This window comes from Rutidosis leptorrhynchoides, chromosome 1 (genome assembly GCF_046630445.1).
Source record: "Rutidosis leptorrhynchoides isolate AG116_Rl617_1_P2 chromosome 1, CSIRO_AGI_Rlap_v1, whole genome shotgun sequence".
In the NCBI taxonomy this organism is placed as follows: Eukaryota; Viridiplantae; Streptophyta; class Magnoliopsida; order Asterales; family Asteraceae; genus Rutidosis; species Rutidosis leptorrhynchoides.
Window position 1 is genome coordinate 546,199,296 of NC_092333.1, and position 7,935 is coordinate 546,207,230.

Sequence of the window (7,935 nt, forward strand, 5' to 3'; positions counted from 1 at the left end):
AGGTGTTCTTTGAAAAACCAAGTTATACCTTGTTAAGTTAGCATATAATTAAGATATGTTACAGGTCTTGAAGTATTTTAAAAGTTAAGTTAGAAGGATCTATTTAGTTTGCGAACAAGTTTGAAATCATTCAAATTATGTTCTAGTTTATAAACTCTTATATATATAGCTTTAAATATATGAATTGAAAAAGAGTTGAAGTAGAGTTTTTACCTCAAGTTTAAAATGTAAAGTTGCTGGAAAGAAGTAGTAAAATAAAAGTTGAGAGAGTTCTTGCAAGTGTGTGTGAAAATTGGAAGTAAAATTTGGAAAATGAATGTGTAAAAATGAGTTAGAAATGGTGCTTATTTATAGGCTTGAAAATTTGGTTTTTAGTGAAAATATCTAAGATAAGTTAAAATTTATTATGTCATGAATGACATATTATTTCAATAATTGAAGATTTCTATTGGTATATACCAATAGTAAATACTTCTAGAAGCTGTGTATAGTACCCTAGATATACGTATAGGATTATTGAGGAAACGGAACGAGAATTCAAATATAACTATCTTTTGTAAATATACTTATATTGTTTTATGTATAAAAGCCCTTTAAAAATGATTAAATACATTACTTATACGATATATGTATAAACATTATAAATCATCAGTATTTATGTCAAATAACGTTACGTAGGTTATTGTTTTGAAAACTTAAGTTAGTAGTTTCAAAATATACTTATGACTTTTTGTTATTAATACAAAATGAGATATTAAAACATCCTTAGATCATGTTAAATATGTATGTATAATTATCATATATTGTATAGTTCGTGATATCATCGGTCAAACTAGACGGTCAAACGTTGTGTAAAACTCTTTTCAAAAACATAAGTCTCAACAATTTGGATTGCTTATCATGTTGGTAAGGTTTAATTTATGTAAATATTAATCTCATAAGTATAGAACGATCGGAAAAGTGCGGGTCGTTACACTTAATCCTTATATATATATATATATATATATATATATATATATATATATATATATATATATATATATATATATATATATATATATATATATATATATATATATATATATATATATATATATATATATATATATATATATATATATAAAATAAATATATATAATATTATGTAATATATATATCTATATCTATATACATCTATATAAAGCGCATTCCTTTAGTCCTACATGTCAATTTCTCATTAATCTGAATTAAATAAATCCTACGTGTCATTATATTAATCAATATTAGATACATAATCCTACGTGTCATTTTATTATTAAACTCAATTAAATAATTAAATAGATCTTAAAAGATTTGGTCAATCTTTTAATTTAATTTAATATAATATAAGGAAAACTTCCGTGAATAGATTTCTGTGTAATTGCATATAATCTTTCAGTTATTTAATTTTAATCTAACTAGGTTTATCTTATCTTTTATTCCGTGATTGTAATTGTTTGATTATTTAATTATGTGATTATCGACATAACAACTTTAAATCTCATGCAAATTATAAGGAGTTTGGAGAATAAATACGGAGTAATATATTACCCCCAATATCCCGTATATAACTAAAAAGATACAAATATTGGTCTTACCATGTGAGATCGTTGGCTACTGAAAACTGAATCCAAGTATATAATAACTTTTATTATGATTATGAATATATCCCATTACTTTAGGAGTTTATTTGATGTTATCTCAATTATTAATTGGGTAAAATCATATGTATTACGCAGTACTATAAGTTAGAATAAATGATGTGGCATATGAAATTTATAAAAAAAACAAAAATTAATACGTATAAGTAACTTTGAATAAATGATGTGGCTTATGAAATTTACGGGCGCACGTTATGTTTGGTGTTTAAAATTAGTTTATACCGAAAACATATACAATTAGAGATGTACATAAAAAGTATTATTAACAAAAACGTTTAAAGCAACTCTTTACGGGCTCATATTTGATGTTTAATCGACTATTTGTCAACCGAAGTTAAAATGATTTCAGCGTCGGGCTCATGTTTGGTGTTTTATCGATTATATAAAATTATACAACTCCCGTGCAACGCACGCCAGTTTGTACCGAAACATATACAATTAGAGATGTACTTAAACACTATTATTAACGATCACATTTAAAGCAACTTTTAACGGGCTAATGTTTGATGTTTTATCGACTATTTGTAAATTGAAGTTAAAATAGTTTCAACGTACAGACTCATAATCTATGTGTCGGGATCATGTTTGACATTTTATCGATTATATTAAATTAGACAACTTTCGTGCAACGCACGGGCTTACAAAACTAGTGAATATATATAATATAATATAAGTATATGTACCGTATTATTAAATTAAATAAAATATATATGTAATATACATGGAGCTTATCTATAAATATTATTGTATTAGAGCTAACTAACGGAGTTTTTGTTCGTAAGGTATGAGCATCGAATTTGAAATTGTTGGTAAGTATTGAACATCTTGACTAATTCGTGAATTTATGGGAGGTTAAAATTCACGGAGCTTTTATATATATATATATATATATATATATATATATATATATATATATATATATATATATATATATATATATATATATATATAAATTAAATCTATACATATATATGGAAATCTATATCTATATGTATATATATTAAATTATAATGAATAATTAATTCAATTTAATTAGAAAATTACATATAATCAAATACCTTTTTGTTTTATATATATATATATATATATATATATATATATATATATATATATATATATATATATATATATATATATATATATATATATATATATATATATATATATATATATGTGTGTGTACACTAGTAAAATGACCCGTGGAATTACGAGTTTATTTAAATTCACGGGTTTGTTTAAATGAAACAGTTTAATAATATAATTTAGGTATTAAGTGAATGTAAATGTAAACGTTAAAGACATTTAGTTTAATAACTCATGGAACTACGGATTCCGACTAAGAAATTTAACATATTGAGACATGTATTTTCGCATACATATGTAATGCAATTAATCCCCTAAAAAAAATCCAAATTTGAATATTAATAATATAATAATTATAATTATAATTATAATTATAATAATAAATAATTATTATAATAATTAATAATTATTATATTTTGAATAATAATTAATAATTATTAGTAATAATTTTTTAAAATCAAAATACAATTATTATATAAAGATTGTACAAATTGCTTCAAAATTTGTACATGTATTCATTGAATATTTTGTAGAAGATTGTATAATTAACATGTTAATATTTTTATTAAAAAAATATATATTATATTAATGACATTATCATGAGGGACTTACATTTTTTTTCTTTTTATTTTTGAATTTTATTTAGGCTTAGATAATCCTTATTTATAACATCATCTTTATAGAGATTTAATAGATACTATAGATATTATATTTTCTTATTGAATAACATATTATATTATATATTTATATATTACTAAGTTTTTGAGCTCATGCGTTGCACAGTGCGTAAAAAATTGTGCAAATAATGTAATTTGCAGTTCATATTGGTATGTAAATAGCGATATTAAAAAAATATAAAAAGTATAAGAATTATTTAAGAGTCCGTGGTGTTGACAAATTTTAATTATTCTTTTTGAGTTTAAGAGCACGTGGTGTTGAAGAATTTTAGAAGTTCTTTTGAGTTAAAGAGTCCGTGATGTTGGCAAATTTTAAAAGTGGTTGTGAGTGGTGTTAGGAACTTAATGTCTAAAATTTTTTTCTCACAATTAATATCTTTTTAATATATAAATTATACACTACGTAATATTTAAAGTACATTGAAAATTTGTCATATAATGTAACATTAGTAAAATATAAGTTATATTATTTTAAAATTATTATATACAATTATTTTTTGAATAAAAGTGTAACCCGCAAGTTTAATTTTAGAAAAATTATTGGTCATTTCAACAAAATAATAGTACTTAGGGGAGTCGTCATGTATAATTAATAATATAATAGTTATATTTGCGTATTCATAAATATTTTAAGAACTTGAACTGTAAATTCAAATCACTTCCATATATTGCTATAAACAAATATTTTCGTTGGTAGTGTATCGAATCTCTGTTTCGAATACAATTTATTGTGTTTTGTTCGTAAAATTATTTTGAGCTTAATGGTGATGGCGTTGAAACCTAACTCGCGGCGAACAGAAAGATAAATCCGTTAAATGGTTGGTGGGTTATATTTGGTGAGTTTATATTAAATAGTGAAATTTAACTTTTATACGCCTGAAATTATCTTTTATACCCCTAATAAATTACAATTAGTATCCAAGTGTAACGGGAGTAAATTGTAAATTTAAAGAAAAAGACAAAAAAGGAAAATGTCGATATATGTCGATATATATATATATATATATATATATATATATATATATATATATATATAAAATTAATTGATTCAATTTAATTAAAAAAGGACATCTAGGAAAAACCTTTTTGATTTATATATAGGTAAAGATATTATATATTATGAAATATGATATTATAAATATATATATTTACCCAGTATAATATTATAATTATAATTACAATTACAATATATAAATATATAATGTTGTACTAGTTGAAACACCCGTGAAAGTACAGGTTAAATTGTTAAATGATATATCATGATTGCGATATTATTACACAAACACGCGTATTAGCTAAATATAATTTAACTTTTTAAAAGTTTATCAGTAATTAGAAGTTTGTAGTTATTATTAGTCATGGACAATGGAAATGATAAAACACAACAACACAATGGATAAATTTTGCGCTGATTAGTAAAATAAAAAACACTATCTGATTATGAAACGGAACAATATGATTATGAACACTAATAACGTCATAAACCAAGTTCCTATATGATGCAATAAGTAAGTAAAATGCATATGAAGAAAATCTGACTGTAAGCATAACAAAATCGTGACAATACAAATATCTTATTGTGTACTAAATGTAAGTCACTCTCTAACGTACAGTAAACAGAAAGGAATTATAGCGTTGTAAAGTTGTATATCGTCTTCTACATATAGTGTGTAGTAGCAACATCCATTATAACAGTTGATTTAATCAACAACATGCTACAAAATTGTTTAAATCCACCCAGGCTGAAAATATGTAGGGGTACGGGCACCTGCCCTAGTGGATTTGTAATTTTTAGTGCAAAATTTTTGGATTTTTATTTTGACACAGCGAATTCTTTTTGCCTAAAAGTCGTCGTATTTTACCCACAAAACCTTTATATTTCCCCAAAAGCCTCCGTAATTTGCCTAAAAACTTTCATATTTTGCCCAAAAAAAGTTGCTACATTTTTAAAATTTCTTCGCCCCCGGTAAAAAAAACTCCTGCTTCCACAACTGAATCCACCTATAAAAACCAGAATTGTAATTGTTGTATTAATTAATTATAACAATATTATGGTAAAATTTTTAAGTAATTAATAACAATAAAATTCTAACAATTGTTTTATTTAACAACTAATCTCTATTACTTATTTCTAATTTAAAATCGACCTAAATACAGATCTACATAAATGTAATACTTTTGGTTGTTATCACGCTGATAAAACCAAGCCTCTGTATTGTATCTTTGAATTTCAAACAAAACAAACATATTTAGATTACACGTCAATCTTTTTAACCACAAGTTACATGGCTATTCACTTTTATTTAATAATGGAACAAAATCCATAAGTAGTCATATAGTTAACAACTAGTTGTGTACTTGTGTTCCCTCACGTTGCGCCGGGTTTGTTAGGCGTTGCGACGGTAGTTTACGAATATACTTTTTTGTATACAAAATGGCTATGGTGCCGCACATTGCTTAGCAACTTGAAAATAAGTTGCACACACAAAAACAAAATAGATGCATACATATAACACCAACCGACAAAAGTGTGTAAATTGTCCAAAATAGATGCATACACTATGAGTTAATAATACATAACACACAAAAACAATATGCTGGTTTCAGATCTGCAACAAATGATCCTATGTTCAACATATTGTACTTATGAAGCCACTCTTGGACTTGTCAGATGGAAAAAATTTGTTACTTTTAACTAATTTTGTTAACATGCTTTCGAGATAAAGATTGAAGGTGTGCGTAAATTGTACCATCTGACTCGTAAAGAATATTATATATAATATATTACATGGTGTTACCAATAGCTAAATTCCAACCTTATAGACATTCTATTGTTATTCATTTTTAAGGAAGACCGTACTGAACCATCTTACTCATAACGCATTTTGACCCGTGACCCAACCTAACTCACCCATTTACCATACATGTTTGACTTGAAGACAACTTATGAACTACATTACTTTCTTATTATATTCAAGAATTACTAAAATGCTACAAAACAGTAGTTACAAACAACATATATACAAAATAAATCAAACAACAATTGAAAAATTACCATGAGTCATAAGCCTTGCAGATAGTGAGCTACGTATGACAACAGAATGTGATCCATTCACTGCATATTAGATGACAAACTTATCATTTTGAAGCACTAACATATAACATCACAACATAGTATAATAACATAATTCAAACAACAATAAAAAAATTACCTGCAACATCTGAAGAATACCATCCCCCAAAAATGAAGTCACACAACCACTATTTCCAACTCTCAAATTACCAAGAATCTTCTCTCATCTTCTTCATGAGATAATTCCAATCTCAAATCCTGTGAAAAAAATATTACAAATCACTCTATAAATCAAATGTTACATATCAGAAAAACAAAATTATATTTATAATACTAACGGAAAAGGCATATACAAAGTATTCATTTCAAATTTATCCCCAGTTCCAAATAAATTGTTAAAAATTCAACTAAAACCACTAAATAATAAAAAGGCTTCAAAATTCATACTTTAATAACAAAATTAGATTAACTATAACTAAACTTATAACTCAATATCGCAACAAAGTAATTAGAGTTCAACATATAACATAACAAATAAAATAACATGATTGTGGTTCCTTTACTTAAAAAATAAAAATAAAAATCATACATACCAGATTTTGGTGTAACGCAACCGTAAGATGTTGATTTCCATATTTCACTGGATTTATAATCGTTGTCGATCCCATAATATGTTGCATCCACAACCATTAACTGTTTATCTCTTAACTTTAAGCTCTTAATTAGTAGAATCTGAAACCAAGTAAAAAAACCTAACACAAATTTGAAATGATAATTAGTATCGTAGATTCATTCGAACAACTATTCAAAATAATCTTAAAGAAAGTATAATCAAGTGTTTGAGTTATAATGTATGCCTCTTAGGCATTTGTCTATGCACATTTACAATTTTAATGGGTAAAATAAATTCCTTAATCAACATACACATAAATCCTTTTTTATTTTATAAAAAAATAAATAAAACTAAAATGTACTACTTCCTAATGGTAGCAAAACTTTACCTCGCAAATCGACATGTCAAATATGCTGATGACAACGATGGTTGTGAGGCAGTCGATTACAAAAGAAGAAGCCGCCAGTGGTTACGCGGGTGGTGATGACGACGATGGTGATGACGATGATGATGGTGGTAATGATGATGGTGATGATGATGATGATGACGGTGGTGACGATGATGGTGGTGATGGTGATGACGGTGGGTGATGGTGATGATGGGAGATGAAGGGTGATGGTGAAGTGTGTGGAAGGTTATGGAAGGAAGATTTTTTTTTGGGGTTTATTAAAGAGGATTTGTGAAGAGTTGGGAAAAAAATGTGAAATTACTAAAAAGGCCATGTACTATTCATCATTTTTGTCTAATAGTTAATATGGTAATTTAACGGCCTAAAAGCTGAGATAATTTTATTTACCTTTTAAAGTTATA

At 25.7% G+C, this 7,935-nt stretch overlaps 1 long non-coding RNA gene across 1 annotated transcript; it reads right to left on the bottom strand.

The window, feature by feature from the left end:
• Nucleotides 1-5,037: 5,037 nt before the first annotated feature.
• On the bottom strand, nucleotides 5,038-7,669 carry LOC139879117 (uncharacterized). The gene is made up of 5 exons (XR_011769976.1): nucleotides 7,514-7,669; nucleotides 7,106-7,264; nucleotides 6,652-6,770; nucleotides 6,495-6,554; nucleotides 5,038-5,440 (listed from the first exon to the last, which is right to left on the bottom strand). It is a non-coding gene; the product is annotated as an uncharacterized lncRNA (long non-coding RNA).
• Nucleotides 7,670-7,935: the final 266 nt, after the last annotated feature.